The sequence below is a fragment of the Cucumis melo genome, chromosome 10, assembly GCF_025177605.1.
Source record: "Cucumis melo cultivar AY chromosome 10, USDA_Cmelo_AY_1.0, whole genome shotgun sequence".
NCBI lineage: Eukaryota > Viridiplantae > Streptophyta > Magnoliopsida > Cucurbitales > Cucurbitaceae > Cucumis > Cucumis melo.
Window position 1 is genome coordinate 11723885 of NC_066866.1, and position 20584 is coordinate 11744468.

General features: G+C 33.5%; 1 long non-coding RNA gene across 2 annotated transcripts in view; it reads left to right on the forward strand.

Moving 5' to 3' along the window:
* The first annotated feature begins 20200 nt into the window (after positions 1-20200).
* LOC127151244 (uncharacterized) overlaps positions 20201-20584 on the forward strand; it is a 70411-nt gene continuing 70027 nt past the window's right edge. For both annotated transcript variants that reach the window (XR_007824037.1, XR_007824033.1), the window contains exon 1: positions 20201-20363. This is a non-coding gene — a long non-coding RNA (uncharacterized LOC127151244). The remainder of the gene's footprint in view (positions 20364-20584) is intronic.

The following is a 20584-nucleotide window of genomic DNA, read 5'->3' on the forward strand; positions in this document are numbered from 1 at the left end:
CGTTGCGGACACGGCTGGCTGACGAATCGGCTGCGGCTCCTCAGCGCTGGATCGGAGCGACGCGACGCGGCTGGCTGTTCTTCCTCAGATCGACGCGGCGCGGCGAGTTTCGGCTGCAGACACGGCGCTCGGCTGCGCGGACCAGCTTGGACGATTCTTCCGACGCGGCTAGAAGCTCGGCGACGGCTCGGTTTCGACTGCAGGCTCAGCTGCGCTGCTGAACAGAGAGGGGGGATTCTTGGCGGCTCGGGTTCGCGGCGGCGGCGGCGGCGGCGTGCGGCGGCTAGGGTTTCAATAAAAATTTTTTTCCTTTTTTCTTTTTTTCTTTTCCCCTCTTTCTTTCTTTGATTTTTTTTTCTCTTCCTCTTTACGCACGAGTCCCAAGGCCTTTTTATAAGAAAAAATGACTCTTTTCTTTTCCTTTTAAAAGCCCAAAACAACCCCTCCTCTCTCTCCCCAAATCTCACCAAAAACAACCAACTTTAGTTTAATAAGGCTTCCCTAATTATTTCCAATAAAAATAAAATAATAAAATAAAAAGTAATACTTATTATCCTAAACAAATAAGGATTCCCAACCTTAATTACTCGAGAAAATCAAAATGGTAAGGTTCTTCCAATAAATTTAAAAATTCCCATAACCACACTTAATATTGATGACAATGGCCAAAACAAAAAGAAATATCGAATTTGTTGGGCGTTACAGGTCTTTTTAATACAAAACCATTTTTGAATTTTTGAATAGTAAAGGAAAATATTAGATTCTAGATATCAATTTTTGAAAAAGGGAATTTGATGAAATGAAAAATTCGTGAGGTGCTCTTGGATTTTTGACAAAAAAAAAAAAACATGGACAATAAGTTTTATGGCAAGTCACGTAAGTGCACACGCATGATATTTTCAATATTCCATATGTGACATCCATATGGTTGGATATGACTTTTTGAAAACTTTGTATTTTATTTCTATACAGTGTAAATGGAATCGTCGGAAACGTGATCATGAATGAATTTTCAATAAATTATAGTCTTATAGTAAATATTGGTTATGTCTTTGTAGTTTAACTGGCTTGAGAGAAATGTGTCATGGTTAAGGACGAATTTGAATTTTGAAATTTTCATTTTTATTAGTTTTGATTTGATTTATCGGAACAAACTTGATTTAGTTTGATTTCTTTTAACATAGGAAAAGACTTGGTTTGTGTTTATTTTTTTATAAGGGGTCTTTTCAAAAATATAAAAAAAAGGTAAAGTATTTACATTGTATAGAACAATTCTGAAAATGGAAAAAGCCCAGAGGCCCACCGTGTAAAATATCAAAAATGTTCCGTCAACAATGCACGTAATATATTTGGTAACGCGATTTAATACACGATCGTTTAAATTTGTCTACACGATCGTAGCCAAATCTAAACCAATTTTTTCAAAATTTGATATACGATCGTTATTTGTCTACATGATGGTTTAGAGTTGGGGTTCCAAATCTTAAAAATAAAATTCAAAATTTGGTATACGATCGTTTAGATTTAGCTACACGATCGTTTACATTTGGCTACACGATCGTTTACATTTGGCTACACGATCGTTTACATTTGGGGTTCCAAATCTAATTTTTTTTTTCAAAATTTGGTATACGATCGTTTAGATTTGGCTACAGGATCGTTTAGATTTGCCTACACGATCGTTTAGATTTGGCTACCTCTAAACGATTATTTTTTTCAAAATTTGCTATAAACGATTTTTTTCAATATTCTTTATACATGATCTTTTAATTTTGGTTACTCTAATTTAAATGCCTAACAAATTTTTAATTTTTTCAAGATTCTTTATACACCATCTACGTAAAAAAGAAAAGAAGAAAGATGATTTTTTTTCAATATTCTTTATACACAATCTTTTAGTTTTGGTTACTTTAATTTAAATGCTTAACCAATTTTTTCAAGATTCTTTATACACCGTCTGTTTAAAAAAGAAAAGAAAAAAGATAATACAATGCATGCAATGAATGAAAAAAAAAAGAAAAGAAAAAGAAGAAACATGAATAAAAAGAAATAGATTTGGTTATCTAAAAAAAATGGAAGAAATCACATGAAGAGTATAGAGAAAGAAGACGATAAAAAAATTGAAGAGAGGAGAAAAAGATGGAAGGACAAATCTGAAATATTTAAAAAATGGCTAAATTTATGGGTTTTGTTACACGAGCCTAAATATTTCAGTAGATTGTTTAATTTGTTATATTTAGGAAAGTTTACCTTTTTATAATCTCCAAATGTATTTGTTTATTAACCAAAAATTAATTTCATTTGATTTAATCGAAAGTATTTTATTAACTAACTTTAACATTTTGTTTTTTTCTTTTGAAAATTTAATATAAAGACATCTCATCTTTTACAAAAAAGAAAAAAAAGAAAATGTGGAGATTTGGTTTTCCACAGTTTTAAAGTCTCAAAATTTTATGTTTATTTTATTTTATAAAAACGGTATATGAAGATCCGGTTTCTTTTTTTAGATATAATTTGTTTATTTTTTAAATTTCGAAATATCTCATTAATCAAATTTACAAAAAAAAAAAGAAAAAAAAGTAAAGATTTGGTTTGTTTGTTTTTCTTAAAACATCAAGATAACTAAACCATATAATTCATGTATCATGTTGTTGGAAAATAGAGTAATTCAAAATACAAAAAGTGTAATTTGCTGCAATTTCAATAATATTTGATTTCTTTAAATAAGAATTTTTTTCAATGAAGTTGTTGAGATTTGAAATATATTTTAAAATAAGGTATTTTGATATATTATAGGTTTTTCCAAATCTCAAAAAGTGATAAAACTCACTCTTCCAAATGTCCTCCATCCATTGAGTGACATTTTTCACTAATACGATGGCCTATACAACACGATTTTCATTTTTTTCCTCTCCCATGTTTAATTTACATTATTTTCTATAACATTACAAAATATTTTTTAGATGGTAGGTTTGGATATCATAGATTTAAAAAATTAAAATTTTTTAAACCATTTCTTAATTTAAAGAGACAAAAAAAAAAAAAAAAAACCTAGCTTTTAAACTATGTGTTAAATAAGAAATTTTGGAATCAATCACAAATTGCCACATCATTTACTAAAATAATTATATTTGGGATTAACTAAAAATTGGCATGTGTCCCAAATTAAATTTAAAAACAAATCAGACAATTCTAATGATATCACGTGTCTTTGTTATGAAAATTGGATCAAATTAATTATTTTGGTTAAATTAAATATTATTTACTTGACCTAAAATTCAATTGAGCCCAAAAATAAGCTTAATTTAGCCCAAAATTAAATATGACCAAAATCCATATGATTGAGCCTATGGGTATGGTCCATGGATCAGACCAACCCAAGTCCACAAAAGCCCACCAGGGAACTCTATAAATAGAGGAGTTCTCTTCATTTGCAAGGGTTGGAAATTTTTGACTCCAGAAAGTCTAGAGAGAGTTCTCCCAAGAGATAGAAGCCTCAACTCCTGAAGTCAACCAACCTCGAAGATCGAAGCTTTTTTGAAGATACAAACTTTCTTCCATGACTCCAACTTCAAGAACACCCTCGAAGATTGAAGCTCCTTTGAAGATACAAGCTTTATTCGAAGACTCCAACTTTAAGAACACCCTAAAAGATTGAAGCTTCTTTGAAGATACAAACTTTCTTCCAAGACTCCAACTTCAAGAACACCCTCGAAGATTGAAGCTTCTTTGAAGATACAAGCTTTCTTCCAAGACTCCAACTTCAAGAACACCCTCCAAGATTGAAGCTCATTTGAAGATACAAGTTTTCTTCCAAGACTCCAACTCCAAGAACTTCGTTTCTTCAAATCAAGCGTAAACATTCAGCCGAGAGAGAATCAGAGGATCAAGTTCTAGAGATCGAACTACGTCGCATTAAATCAATATAAATACAACATCAACACAAGTTCAACTCCACGAATCAAATTTCTCCGAAAATTTTGTGTGAACACTATGCACATAATTTGGAAGCTCCAATACCTTATTTGCTTGAAGACAATCATTGTTTGTTTTGAGAAGTTTGGAGATTCTATCATTCATCTTCTAGGTTTTCTTTATTGTTCACGGTCTTCCTGACTTCATGACTTCATGAATTTCAACTGGACGCTTTCTTTCTCCTCCGCAAGAATTTCGAACACATGGACAGTGAAAAACTTCACGTCTTCACGAACTTTGATTGGATGAATATTTTCTCCACCGCAAGGATTTCTATTGAACAACCATTGGAAAGCTTCACATTTTCAGACATTTTCGATCAGAGAGCTTCATGCACGATGATTTTTTTTTGGTAGAATAGGTTTGAAGGTGGAGAGAAGCCAAAAGAGAGAGAGAAAAAAAAAAGACAAATGGTTTGTTCTTAGTTAACGCATGAAGAGGGAGCGAGAATCTTGAGCTATGTACTGGGATCCTAATCTATCAATTAGTGTGATTTTCTTGAGCTATGTATTTGGATCTTGATCTTTCAATTAGGGTTGATTTAAGGCTTGACAGATACATTAATTATTGTTATAGTGTATTTGAGTGAGTTTTTCATTTTTGTGAAGTTTTATTTGAACGTTGGATTTTTAGTTTAAATGAGGTTAGTTTTGTCAATTCATTTTATTCGTTTTTAATTAACTTTTGGATTTTTCATTTGTATAATTATTTATTTATTTTGTTATTTATTGAAACTAAAATATTTTATTTAGTTGTTGCTTTTGAAAATTGAGAAGGCCCATCCAAAAAGTCCAATCCCAAAAGGTGAATTACTCAAAATATCCTCGTCACACAATTTTTGTGAAATTCTCACTTGTGTGTGCAAATATTCTTCTTGAACTTCAGAGCACTGGGATAGACATACATAATTATCTATTTCAAACATCTAGGTTATCTATTTCAAACATCTAGGATATATAGAGGTAGACCCCATCTCTGCCTATCGGGGATAAATAGAAATCAAAACATTATTTTTGCCAATCCGAGATAGACAAAGATAATAACTCTAACTTTGTATATCTTCCACATGATTTAATTAGATGATGATGATACAAGAAAGTGAAATGAGAATAGGATAGATAGAAATATAATACTATCTTTATCTTTGTCTATCTGAGATAGACAAAGATAATTCTCTAACTTTGTTTATGAGACATAAAAATTGAACACTGTTTTTGTCTATCTGCAGAGATAGACAAAGATAATCCTCTTACTTTGTTAATGATGCTCCAAGTAGATGAAATGAGAACTTGATAGACAAAAGTAGAATATGAAATAGGCAAAGATAAATCAATAGGGGTGTTAAAAAAACTTGGTAACCCTTAACCCGACCAACCTGAATTACCCAGTCCAAATCGTAAGGGTCGGGTTGAGTTAATGTGTGGGGTGGGTTGGGTTAATGTGTGGGGTTGAGTTGGATTAGAAAATTGAAGAAAATTAAAACAAGTTGAGTCGAGTTGGTCAGGTTGTGCAAGTACGAGGTCTAATTGACCTGGCCCAACCCGATTATGTATATACATATACATATATATATATACACACACACATATATACACATACATATATATATACATGATACATATATACACATACATATATATACACATACACATACATATATACACATATACATATATACACATACATATATACATATATACACATACATATACACATATATACATATACACATACATATATATACACATATATCTACACATATACATAGATATATGTGTATATATATGGAAAATTTTCATAAATATAATAAATTGATAAAATATTTACGGCTCGTATAACAAATCCCATGAAGGTAGCCATTTTTTAAATATTCTAGGTTTGTCCTTTCGTCTTTCGTCCCATCTTCGTCTGTTTCATCGTTTTTCTTCTTTTCTTTTTTTTTTCCAAATTGTTATTTGGTTGATCGTGCATAAAATATAAAAGATCTATTTTTTTCTCAAACCTTTTATTTGGTTGTTTAAGATCGTGTACTAAATATAAAATATTAGAAAAACACGAAAGTTTCGGTAGCCAAATCTAAACAGTCGTGTACAAAAAAAAAGTCAAATATAAACGATCATGTACAAAGAATCCTTAAAAAATCATTTAGATTGGAGTAGTCAAATCTAAACGATCGTATACCAAAAGAATCTTTAAAAAATCGTTTAGCTAATCTAAATGATCGTGTACCAAATCTTAAAAAAAATTGTTTAGATTTGGCTACCTAAATATCGTTTTGCCAATCTAAAGATCGTGTACCAAATATAAAAGATTTGTCTTTTTTCTCAAACTGTTATTTGGTTGTTCAATATCGTGTACTAAATATAAAAAATCTTGAAAAAAAGCGTCGTTTAAATTTGGTACCAAAGAATCTAAACGATAGTGTATTAAAGAATATTTAAAAAATCGTTTAGATTTGGGTTACCCAAATCTACCCAAATCTACAAAAAATAAAATAAAATAAAATAAACGATTGTATAGCCAAATCTAAATGGTCATGTACCAAAACAATCTTGAAAAAATCGTTTAAACCTAATCTAAATGATCGTGTACCAAAGAATTTTGAAACAAAAAAATCATTTAGATTTGGCTACTTAAATCTTAACGAATCAAATCTAAACGATCGTGTATCAAACAATAGACAAATCTAAACAATCATGTATCTTGTTGATGGAGACATTTTTTTATATTTTTCATTGTGGGTTTGCGAACTTTGTTTTTCGAATTATTCTATAAATATTTTGTCGTTTTGTTATATCTTTTAAAATACTCCTTTATATTTTGTTATATACGCGTAAACTTTCCTTATTTTCAATACCATTTTTGTTTAAATAAAAGCATTATAAAACCTCTTACTAAAAACAATAATATTCGATGTATAAAAATTATAATTAAAATATGTAATTTTTGTAAAACAGTTGCGATTTATTTCAATTAACAAACAAGAATTACTTATATGTTGCATGCATAATGTTGGAAAATTGCCAAAAATAGGTTAAAAAAAGAGGTTTAAATGACTTTTGGTACAAGTTTTCAAAAGAAAGACTTTTAGAACAATTTGGGTGTGAATGGACAAAAATACCGTTCTTTTCCTTTCTCTCTTCCACGTTTGCTTTCCCTTCTCTCCACGATCGATTCCTTCTCTTTCGCGTATAGTTTCCTTTCCCTTCTCTTTTCTTTCGAGTAGAACACCTGAACCTACTCCGCCCATCGTCGCTTGCCCTTCGTCGGTCGTTGTTCAGTGCATTTCGTCGCTCCTCTTCGAACCATTCAATCAACTTCGAGCGTTTTCTCTTATTTGGGTGAGTTTCATTGCTAACCCATTTTCAATTTATTTGCTGTAAGTAAATGTTTGGTTGGGGTATTTGTTGTTATTTTCATCCGTAATTGTCTGGTTTTTGGAATGGACTTATTTGCTGTAAATTAGTTTTGTCAAAGTTTGGTTTTAGGTTCTTAGAAAGTTCAATGGGTAGTGAAAAATGAATTGAGTTAGAGGATGAGGATTTAATTGGATCAAATAGAGGAGGAGTAAGCAATAGGAATAGAAGAAATGGAGGTTTTTTTTTTATCTCGCACGTATCTGGCACGTTCCAAACTTTCACTATTTATTTCAAAATCAAATTGGTACACCTCCTAATCCACTTAGAGCTATTATTTGCATGTTTAGTAACTCTCTTAGGCCCTCATGCTTTATCTCGCACGTATCTCGCACACATCTCGCACGTATCTCGCACGTTCCAAACTTTCACTATTTATTTCAAAATGAAATTTGTACACCTCCTAATCCATTTAGAGCTATTCTTTGCATGTTTAGTAACTCTCTTAGGCCCTTATGCTTTATCTAGCACGTATCTCGCACGTTCCAAACTTTCACTATTTATTTCAAAATCAACTTGATACACCTCCTAATCCATTTAGAGCTATTCTTTGCATGTTTAGTAACTCTCTTAGGCCCTCATGCTTTATCTCGCACGTATCTCGCACACATCTCGCACATATCTCGCACGTTCCAAACTTTCACTATTTATTTCAAAATCAACTTGGTACACCTCTTAATCCATTTAGAGCTATTCTTTGCATGTTTAGTAACTCTTTTAGGCCCTCATGCTTTATCTCGCACGTATCTCGCACACATCTCGCACGTATCTTGCACGTTCCAAACTTTCACTATTTATTTCAAAATCAAATTGGTACACCTCCTAATCCATTTAGAGCTTTTCTTTGCATGTTTAGTAACTCTCTTAGGCCTCATGCTTTATCTCGCACGTATCTCGCACACATCTCGCACGTATCTCGCACGTTCCAAACTTTCACTATTTATTTCAAAATCAAATTGGCACACCTCCTAATCCATTTAGAGCTATTCTTTGCATGTTTAGTAACTCTCTTAGGCCCGCACACATCTTGCAGTCATTTTTGTTATTTCTTTACATCTTGCACGCATCTTGTAGGTTCTTAAGTTTAACTCAATTTTTGAAGATACAAAGCTACTTAAGGTAGTTTAAGGATGGCACATGTTCGGATTTTAGTGCGTCACAGTGGTGCATGGGATGAGGGACGAAGAAAATATGAAGGAAGAGTGTTAAAATGCATTGTTGTCAGTAAAGAAATAACGCACAAAGATTTACAATATGAATTATATGACCTTGCAGAAGTTGACCCTACAAAGTTCGACATAAAGATAAGATGTATATATGAGATAAAAGGGGAAAAGGAAGCTCCTCCATTTGAGTTAAGCAATGATCGTGATTTGAAGTTTTATATTCTTAGTGAAAATCCATTGGAGGTCCCCCTATACTTATCATTTGAGCCTACAAGCAACCGAAGCATGAAAGTGTTAAACAAAGATTACAATTCAGTATCTGGGAGCAACCAAGTTCAAATTTAAACCCTCATCCTCCAATTGGAATGGATACATTAGATGAGAATGAAGTTGATATTGGTGAAGTTTAGGCTGGCTTGTGTGATAACATAATAGGGACCAATTCGGCTATATAGGAATCATATGAGTCATATCATTCAAAAGATGATACTTTTACATAGGAGTCAGTTGGGATGTACAATGAATTGTTTGACATCCCAGAACAAAGAGATGCTCCTACAAAAGATTGCAAAGGAAAAGGTAAAGTTGACTACAGCTCCTCTAGTCGGAAGTTGAAGACAAAAGGAAGTGGTTGGTCCGAAGAAAGCTGTACAAGTGAAGAGTTGGATGTAGGACAAATCTTTTTTTGCAAGAGAGATTTGTCAATGAGATTAAGTGTGTTGGCAATGAATTTTTTTTCAATTTTTAGTAAAAAAGTCTACAAAAGAGGTTCTTTTCGTTAGATGCATCGACAACAAGTGTGGTTGGAGATTGCGAGCGGTTAGACTGAAGGATTCAAATATATTCAAGATTAAAAAGTATGTGAAAGTTCATTCATGTTCTCTTGAGTTTTTGAATTGTGATCATACGCAAGCAAAATCTTGGGTTGTTGGAGAATTAATAAAGTCCAAATTCAAGGGAGCTGGTGGCATATACAAACCACATGATATTATATAAGACATGAGGCAAGACTATGGCATAAATATGAGTTATGAGAAAGCATGGCGTGTCAGAGAAAATGCATATGAACGAGTGCAAGGGTCTCCTGAAGAGTCATATAATCTTTTGCGTAGATATGGTGAAGCACTCAAATTTACAAATCCAGGTACAATATTTCACATGGAACTCGAAGATGATCGTTTCTTTAAATATCTTTTTATGACTATTGGTCCATGTGTTAGAGGATTCTTAAATTGCATTAGACTGGTCATAGTCATGGATGGAACATTTCTTAAGAACAAATATCGGGGTTAGTTGATAGGGGCCGTTTGCTTAGATAGTAACAATCAGATCTATCCTCTAGCCTTTGGAGTAGTTGATAGAGAAACAAATGACTCAATACAGTGGTTCTTAGAAAAATTGAAAGGTACAATAGGGGAGGTGCCTAATCTAGGCTTCGTGACAGATCGGAAAACATGCTTCTCCAAGGGTATTTCATCAGTTTTCCCCTCTGCATTCCACGACCTTTGTGTCCAACATTTGAGTCAAAATTTGCATGATAAATATAAGAATGACACGATTGCTACTTTGTTTTATAATGCATCGAGAACATATCATGAATCAACATTTGTAGAAGCGTGGAGACATCTTCTTGCATTTCCTAATAGTTTAGGGAAATATTTAAATGATGTTGGAATAGCACGGTGGTCTCGTGTTCACTGCCCAGGAAGACGATATAACATGATGACAACAAATATAGCAGAGTCCATGAATTCTATACTGAAAAAACCTAGAGATTTGCCTATTGCTTCATTCCTTGAACATGTTCGAGCTTTGCTACAACGTTGGTTTTGGGAGCGTCGAGAAGAAGACATTAAAGTGACGTCTACATTGACCAAATGGGCAGAGTTAGTTATTCAAAAGAAACAAGAAGGAGCTTTGACAATGAAGGTCAACCCAATTGACTGTTACCAATTTCATGTTAAAGATTTAGATAAGGAGGAGGTCGTAAATCTTCAGACTAAAGAATGCACTTGCAAGGAGTTTCAAGCTGAGCAACTACCATGCTCACATGCCATTGCGGCAGCACGGGATCATAATATAAATGTTTATAGTTTATGTGCTAATTATTACACTAATGAATGTTTGTTGGCTGCATACGCGGAGGCCGTCTACCCAGTTGGGAATCAGTCAGATTGGAAGACAAGCGAAGACTACGTACATATGACTGTTTTACCTCCGAAAGTAGTCAAAAGAGTTGGTCGACCGAAGAAAAAGAGGATTCCAAGTGTTGGTGAAGCTCCGAAATTGCATAAGTGTGGTCGGTGTAAACAAATAGGTCACAACAGATTAACGTGTACCAATCCAATTTCATATACTGACAAGTCGAGCATACAAGATTAGAAATTTCTCTACCAATGTACTAATTATTACACTAATTAATGAATGTTTGTTAATGATGTGTTTTCTTAATGATGTGTCCCAACATTCTTACTTTCCGTGCTTCCAGATGGATGAAGAAGACGAAAATAACAATTGGCTTATTCATTTAGGAACACAAGAAACTGGTTTTAGGATCGTTTAAAAATAACTAAACGTTCGTTTAAAATATCTAAATGATCGTTTAAAAATAACTAAACGATCGGTTAAAAACAACCAAACCATCGTGTAAAAATAACCAAACGATCGTCTGAAAACAACTAAACGATCGGTTAAACAAAACTAAAGTAAACGATCGTTTGATAACAATTAAACGATCAGTTGAACAAAACTAAACGATCAGTTAAAAACAACCAAAACATCATGTAAAAACAACCAAACGATCGTTTGAAATTAACTAAACGATCGATTATAAAAAACTAAACGATCGTTTTAGTTTTAAACGATCTTTTAAAACAACGAAACACAACCGCGAATTGGTTACAACCGCGATTCAGCATTTTAAAAAAGTACGCAAATTTACAATATTGCCCATTTGGTAAAAAAACCGATATATACGTTCCGCCTTCTTCGTTTGTTTTCTGTCACTTCGCAATACACAACCGTAATGATCACTCACCTTCGTTTTCTCTCAGTCCATTGTTCTCTCAGACCATTTTTGTCTCAGTCCATATTTTTCGTCAACGTCAAAAGGTATTTTTCCGAACTTTTCCTACTATAACGTTACACTTTTCCTTTCTTTATATTTCAAACATTTCGACTTTTGTCTTCAATATAGTTCTTTAGATTGTTAAATTTATTACTTTCCGATTAACTATATTTTCAGGATGGCTATACCTAGCGACAAGTATTTGCCTGCCACTGTGTCATGCCAAGTGCACAAGATCGATAGTCTTATTAAGGATAAACTGACCAAAGAACAGCTGCAAATGTTCAACAAAATAATTTTTGGTCCATTGCTGAATGTGAACATGGTCTTCAACCGGCCAGTTGATCCATCATTTCTTGCTGAGGTAGATACCTGAAGACGGTAACGCAGATGGAATCTGTTTCTTAGGTTTTAGGGAAGAACGTCCGTTTTACCCAAAAGGAATTCAACATCATAACTTGATTGTGGCCAACAAACAATCCATTGGAGAAAGATTGCGATAGCAAGTGCCTACAAAGCCTTTTATTCGAATCAGAAAACAAGAAACTAATAACATGCTTGGAAATTGAGAAAATTTTCAAGAATTTTGAGTTTACAAATGATGACGATGCTGTGAAGGTCGCCTTGGTTGTCTTTATAAAAACTGTGATGGTTGGAAAGGATAAGAAAACACAGTTTGACATGAATATTTTGGGAAGAGTTGATGATGAAGCATTTAAAAGCTTCAATTGGTCAACTTTCTTCTACACTCGTCTGCACAACAGTTTAAAGACAAGTCTCCAAGGATAAAAAGAAGCATACGAGCTGAAAAAGACAACAAGTTCCAAAGCAGTGTCATACTACAACATCAAAGGCTACGTGCTTGCTTTTCAGGTGATTTTTATTTGTTCATACACTTTAAGTAAATGTCAATTGAACATCAAAGTTTAACATATTTGTTTAAATGTTGTAGGTGTGGGCTTATGAAGTACTCTCAACTGCAAATGAGCACCTGGCCACAAGAAACAGTAAGGGATTAATCCCTAGGATATTGAGATGGAATTGTACGCAAGCTCCATCTTACAAAATATTGCAGAAGAACATATTCGACAAGAAAAATGTAAGTAAAACTTGTCAGCGATCGTTTAATACAATTACACGATCGTTTAATACAATTACACGATCGTTTAATACAATTACATTATAGACTACTGTTCAACATAAACTGAAGATGTCAACCCAAGAGAAGACTTTCATGGAGAGTCGAATTCGAGGGGATGATAACATGCAAATGGAGGACGATGAATCCATTGGAGCAATGAACAACAAATCATTGGAGCAATCAGACTCATCTCCACAACTGTCACCCCAAAGAGAACAAAGTCAAACAGTGGCTGACTAGTCTGAAATGCATCCAATCACCAAGAAGAAACGTTGCAGATTAAAGAAGTCCAATGACAAAGAAGAACAAAGTCATTCAAAATCCTACAAGAAACTGAAGAAGGAAATAAAAGAAGTTCGTAAGGATTTATCCACACTGACTTCTATAGTCTGTAGGATGGATGACACAATCACAAAGCAGTCATTGGAGTTGTATGAAATGAAGCAGATGCTCGAGAGATTGGTCCAGGTAAAATTTGTTTTCATAATACATTAGTTATCGATCGTTTATCAAAGTTACACGATCGTTTAACTTTGATAAACGATCGTTTATCAAAGTTACGCGATCGTTTACTTTTATATACACGATCGTTTAACAATACATTATTTTTTAATTTTATGTTCGTTTTTATTTGTTTATTAGAATCAAACTGAAAATCAAGGGAATGATCATACTCATTAGAATAACAATGAGTATGTTGTTCAAGAACAACATACTGAACAACAACATACTGAACATCAAGAGGAAACCCAAAGGTTAACATTTCATTCATTGTTTACTAGTTTATAAATAACAATTGTATTTTTTTCTTATTCTCATTTTTTTCTCATTTTGTTTAGGGAACATCAACAGGAATGTGGTAGTGATATAAGCATAGACGATAGGGATGCAGACTTGCTAATGACTATAAGAGATATATCGGATAATCTAACTGCTAAAAGTCCGAAAGAAAAAGACCTGCCACAAATGATTACTACCCTTCCACTTGTGAGCCAACCTCTTGCAGTTTGTGAATTGGCTCCATTGGATCAAACTGTACAAATTGTAAATGAAGAATCTCAACTGGTATGTATACACAAAAAATTTGTAGTCGTTTGAATTAATAGTTTGTTACTTGTTTAATACGATTACATTGCAGGAAACAACAAAACAACAGGTTGAGATTCAAAAAAATGATGAAGCAGTTACTTTGGTTGAAAAAGAACCAGTAACTATGCCTGATAAAGATGAACAAGAAAAACCAATAAAGAGAAGAAAGCTATGTAAAATAGCAAATAAAAAGGTTCTTGATGAAGATGAACAAGGTAATCCACCCACAAAATCTACTAAGATCATATCAGAATCTACAATACCTGTCCCAGATGTGGAAATCAGAGAAGTAGATAGATATAATCCGATGTGGCATGTGGATCCAAACTGCATTGTTTGGAACCAGATTTTCGATACTCATTTGGTGACACCAGATAATAACAAAGTTGAATAGACAGACCCAACATCACACCTAACTATATGGACAGAAAAAGATGTGGAAGACTATTTCAACACAGCTGTTGGTGATTACGAAGGAATACCAGGGTGGGGAGATGTCAAATACGTGATTAGCTGCATCAACATAAAAGAGCACCGGTTGGCTATTGCAGCTGATATGAGAAAATGCAAGATCTACGTGTTCGACTCAATGCCAAATTATGTTGAGCAGAAACTTGTTGATGAAGCTCTTCAAATGCCTGCACAATGCATCACCTCACTCGCAATTGAAATTGGAGTCAACCTTCATTCAGATAACTTCACATATGGCCCTTAGCCAATACGTAGATCGAAGGCCACATTACAGAAAGGGCGTTTATTGGATTGTGGAATTTTCTGTTCTAAATTTATTGAATGCCTTGTAACTGGTAGTGACCTTGGTTGTCTAACTGTGCCAAACATGAAACTGTTTAGACAACAGTATGTACTGGAACTTTGGGCGAATAAATACTTTTCGTAACTAAATATATATATATATATATATATATATATTTGGTTCTTATACTTTTGAGTTAATATTTGTATTCGTTTAGATACATATCACAAAATATTCGTGTAGAGAAATACTCATCGCGCACATATGTTTAAGCGATCATTTAGTAAGAATATTAAGCAATCTCCTAGGTGAAGAGTATTAAGAGATCGTTTATATGTATAACACTAATGTAAAAGATCGTGCACATATCTTTACACGATCGTTTAGTAAAGTCTTAATGATCTCCTTAATAAACATCAAAATATTAAGCGATCGTTTAGAGAAACCACATTGATATCTAAAAGAATATTAAGCGATTTCCTAAACGTTCAGGTGAAGAGTATTAAGCGATTGTTTATATGTATGACACTAATGTAAAAGATCGTGCACATATCTTTACACGATCGTTTAGTAAAGTCTTAACGATCTTCTTAAAATCAGAAAAAATATTAAGCGATAGTTTAGCTACAAGTAGTTTTGCAACATAGAGAATAATCGATACTACTAATTGAAATGCCAATTGATACTAATTGAAGTGCAACATAGAGAATAATCGAAAATCCAATTGATACTAATTGAAATTCAACATAGAGAATAATCGAAAAGCCAATTGATACTTGTGATTTATGTAAATATTTCAATACATAGGAGTGTTGGTCCATAATTGAAATGCTAATTGTTTTTTGAAGTAGGACATGTTTTCTTGACATAATGTATCTAAACCAACACCAGCAGCTATGTACTCAAAATACTTAATTGTGAATACGCCACAATCACTATTATTTCGTTAAAGTGGATTTGAGTCAACAATGACAACTGGCCAAGGTTCCTTGTATGTCGATGAGCTACCTCTCCTATCAAAGAAGCCAGTACTATCTAACAACTTTGGCACCAACTCTCGAATGGGTAGTAATATGTTTGTCATCTCTTCGGCAGTTGTAAGTGACGGAAGCGAATCCCATACCTTGACTTGACAACTTACCAAATCCAAGCATAATAGAACCCAATGGTTGGCATGGACATTGAATGGAGAGTAAACGTAATCAACACTTACCTAAGGATCTTGGAAGTCCTCTTTTGACCCGACAACATAGTCAACCAACCTATACTCTTCCTTCCAGTCAAACGGGCGATTCTCTTTAATACATTCTTTGTATAGGGACCACTTTGCAACTAAAATGCGCTGCAAAGAAAAATATACAAACGCAAATATCAGACCGAAAGACAAATATCAAACGCAAATACATACATAAAGTAACGTGACGATTCCAAACCATAAAGATTGTGTTTGCAGTTGTGAAGTTCTGAGAAGAAGGTATCCCGGCTGCCTTAATCTTCAAGCGAATAAAAAGAAAAGGTGCATCCAAATGCTAATAGAAACGAAAGTAAACAGTAAATGTATAGAACCATAACAATAAAAAAATTATAATGGCATAAATGATAAGATAATCTCTTACCTCATCTGCCAACCACCGACGACACATAAACAAATCTCTAAAAAAAACCTTCGATTTTTTCCCATGAAAGGTTTCACCCACCTCATCGTCTGTACGCTTGTCTGTAATCCAAGCTCGAAGTCTATCTAAATGGACGTCAACTATTTTGTGCATAGGATCATAAAAAAATTGGTTGAGACTGAGAGGTGGTGGTGGTTGATGTCACAGACCGTTTAGGTAGAGTTGTGAATTGGGTTTATAGGTAAACACTTGCACACTTCCTACGGACGGGCCGAACGTGTGGTCGTTGAGTGGGAAATGATTCTATCTCTGTGACGTCTTCATCAAAATGAGTACGAAGTTTTTTCCCATTGTTCTCAATTTTAACCTCATCGTCAATGACATCTATTGGCTCCTCTAAACCAATATCAACCTTCTTCTTCAACACATCGATTGACTTCTCTAACTCAATATTAAACCTCAACCAAAGAGGTGTACAGACGGTGTGAACATCTTCGTCGCCCTATGGAAGCTAATAATGCATTAGCGTGGATAATGATAGAAATTAAACATCAATATTAGCAAGAACGTGGAACCAAACCTTCTTTTTAAGTTCAATGTATTCATCCTCCTTTGGCATCCTCAACCAATTAGGGGTACCGCCTGTGTCAACATCTTCGGTCTTAGCATTATCCACTTCTTCACTTTCTAATATATGATCTACTAAGCCTTCAAACACCTTGCGGTCTCCTTCGTCACCCTATGGAACCTCAAAATGAATTAGCGAGAACATGCAACTTAACGTATGAGTAATTACCAAATATGAAACAACTAACGTCAATACACTTAACAGTTTCATTCCTAACCTTTCTTTGAAGTCCAATGTGCTTCAATATGGTTGACATCATGCCCTTCAATTTGTCAATATCTGATTTTATACTAGTAAGTTGTCCTTTAACAACTGCTACTCGATCTTGGATATTCCAAATAGCCTTTTTCATCTTAGTGTTGGACTTCTGTTTCTTACTCTTTTTGAAGTCATCTTCATCATTAACAACTTCTCTTCCTCTTTTTGAACCATCATTCTTCGACTGAACAATGGTAGATGAGCGGAGGTTTTCAAAAAGTTAACCTGAATCAATTTTCAACTGCTACTCTTCAGGTGTCATCTCAATGACCGTCTTAATTATCAACTGTAAATAGAAAAAGACAAATGTATTTAGGACAAAGAAAGAAGCACAAAATCATGCGATCCTTAAGTTAGTTACTATTGCTTGCTACTTACCATTGGCGAGTCAAACACCTGGCTTATAGTTTAGGACTTTAGTGATTGTTGGCACACCCACCTCAACATTCGTGGTATGGCATGATCGTTTACTTTATCTACACCACATCCAATGATGGTTGGTATAGACTAATATGCCCAAACCTATTCGACATTTGACAAACAAGTTTAGGAAGTGCCACAAGATATATATAGATATATAAACAAGTGGTTTCACAATCGTTTGAAAATAACTAAACGATCGTTTAACATAACTAAACGATCATTAAAAACAACTAAACGATCGTTTAAAATAACTAAACGATCATTTAAAACAACTAAACGATCGTTTAAAATAACTAAACGATCATTTAATTTTAAATGTATGCATAAGTTTTGAAGTAAGAAGTAAGAAGTCACATATCTGTGATACATACGGAAATCCATTGATAGTATATTTTTTTGTCTGTGTTGATTTCTTCTTTCCCTTGGCATATTGCTTGTCCAAGGCTCTTTTCAAGGCACTTAGCGTGCGTCCAAAACAATCCCACCCCAATCATAATTATTAAATGTATTCAAATCATCAGCGATCTTGAAAAAACCAATGTTGACTTTGGTTCGCCTATCTTTTCTCAGCAAAGATATCTCTATAAAGTAGACTAAAGCTAATTTCACAATATCATCGTCATCACCCTCGTATTCCAAAAATATATCCTCTAAGTCACTAACATAAATACACTCCTTATCTTTGAAAAACTTCTCCAACAGTCGAACTGAATATAGTCCTCTTTAGGATCCCATAGTCCAGTTATGATGTTAAACTCTCTCCTACCGAATGTACAAACAACGCCCCCTAGTAAGAAACTTATAGAATCCTTTCGTTCATCTTCCACCTCCCTTAACAGTAAGTAGTGGATGAGTGGCCCATTAAAGACAATATTTAGGTCTAAAAAGTGCCCAAACTTTGTTTTTCTAAATAAGGCTAATTGATCGGGTTTGAGTTTGGCCTTAATATTATGTGTTGTCTTTTCTAAATGAGCAAAAAACTTACTAGGAAATAAAAATGATGGGAAGGATTAATCTTGTACAATGGTCCGTCGGTCGATGTCGATGTCATGATTGAAGCCTGAAGAAAAAAGAACAAATTCCAGCAAATAAGTCGATTCCGAAACCAAACATTTACAGCAAATATATTGAAAATGGGTTACAGATAAAACTCATTGAAATAAGAGAAAATGCTCAAAGTTGATTGAATGGTTCGAAAAGGAGAAGCGACGAAATGCACTGGAGGACCGACAAACAGTCGAGTATCTTCGAAGAGCAGAGCGGGAAATTTCAAAAGCCAACGAAAGGAGATGTTTTTTTTTTTTACTTCAGGTGTTCTACACGAAAGAGAAGGAAAAGCGAACGTGGGTAGTCGAAAAATTCAATGAAGAGGGATAGAAATTTAATGAAGGGCATTTTTGTCCATTCACACCTAAATTGTCCTAAAAGTCTTTCTTTTGAAAACTTGTCCCCAAAGTCATTTAAACCTCTTTTCTTAACCTATTTTTGGCAATTTCCCCATAATGTTCAATTACATCATATAATCTTAGGTCTTAGTATGTTAAATTGAATTATGTAATGTAAATGTCAAATAAAATACTCCTAATTTTATTACATAAATGATGTTTGTTATCAAGCGAAAAACCATGAAATACACGTGATTTAGCACATAAAATCAAAAAATAAGAGATCTAATTGCCCTTATTTATTGAACAAGAATTACTTTTTATTTAAACTAAATTCTTCAAAAGCACTTCTATTCTTTGTGGTTTCCATGCCAATTCAAATTTGCATTAAGATTTAGGATTCTTTGATGTGACAATCTAAAGAGATCGGTTAGTCCTATTCTTTATTTGTATTCTTGGTTAGAATCAAATTAGTTCAATTCACGAGAGATTAAAGAAAAAGTCTAAACTAAACATGAAATCACTAAATTTAAACTTAGTAGATATTATGATGCTTAGGGCTATATGAAATTTGCATTCAAGAATTCTAATTCATTGAGTTGTCAATTCATTTATTCGTAAGTCTGTCGAGACTTAAATCAAATAAAGCTCAATTGTTCTAAAAAGCTTGTAGCTAGTGGAACAGATCATCTCAATAAAGAATCTATCACTTGTGTTAGTGCAATTATCAAATTCAAGTGTAGCGACCGAGGGGTTTCATTGGTGATCAAGTAAGAAAACGTAAATTGTGTGTAGTGTAGATTGAGATAAGGAAAACAAAATCACTTTAAGAAAAATTCTGTATTCAAACTATAGCCTAAGAATAGGAATGGATTTGATTAGGACTCTAATCAAGTTTTACTATAAACACACAATCCTTCATTGAATTCACAATAAATGCCCTATGTATTAATCAAGTTGGACGATCAAACTAAACTTGTTGAGGAATTTTGAGCTCATGCACCCCAGATGTAAACCCGATATTTTCTTGGTTTAATTTCTTTAAATGTGGAAAAAAAGAAAAAAAAATGGAAATTAAGTGTATATATATATATATATTTATTTATATATTAAATAGTTTTATTAAATAAATTAAAGAAAAGAAAAAAAGAAAGGATAAAAAGAAGAAAAAGAGAAGAAAATTTCATTTTTTCTTTTCTTCTTCTTCTTCTCTTCCCTTCACCGCCAAGAATTTTGAAGACATCAAACTTCCATTTTTTTTCCTTCTTCAATTTGCAGAGAACTTCTAAGAGAGAGTTTGGAAGAAGAAGAGGAATTTTACTAGAAATTTGAGGTTGAAGAAGAGGAGGAGAACTCAAGCAAAGTGTATCCATGGCTGAATTTTAGTTCATTCTGTACATCACTGGTTTTTAATTCGGTTTGAACTCTTCAAAAGGAATTAAGAGGTGAGATTTACATTTACTAAAAGTTAACTCATTTTCAAACAAACTTTATGAAGAAAGTTGGAGCAAATTTGGATATTCATTGGGTGCTTTTTGATGAAGAAAACATGGCAGTTGGTTTTCACTCGAAATCAGGAGGTCTCTGGTTTTTCTTGTATTTCAGAGTGTACTGGAGTTAGAATCTATATTTTGTATGGTTGAAAAGCTTATTCAATTTACTACAA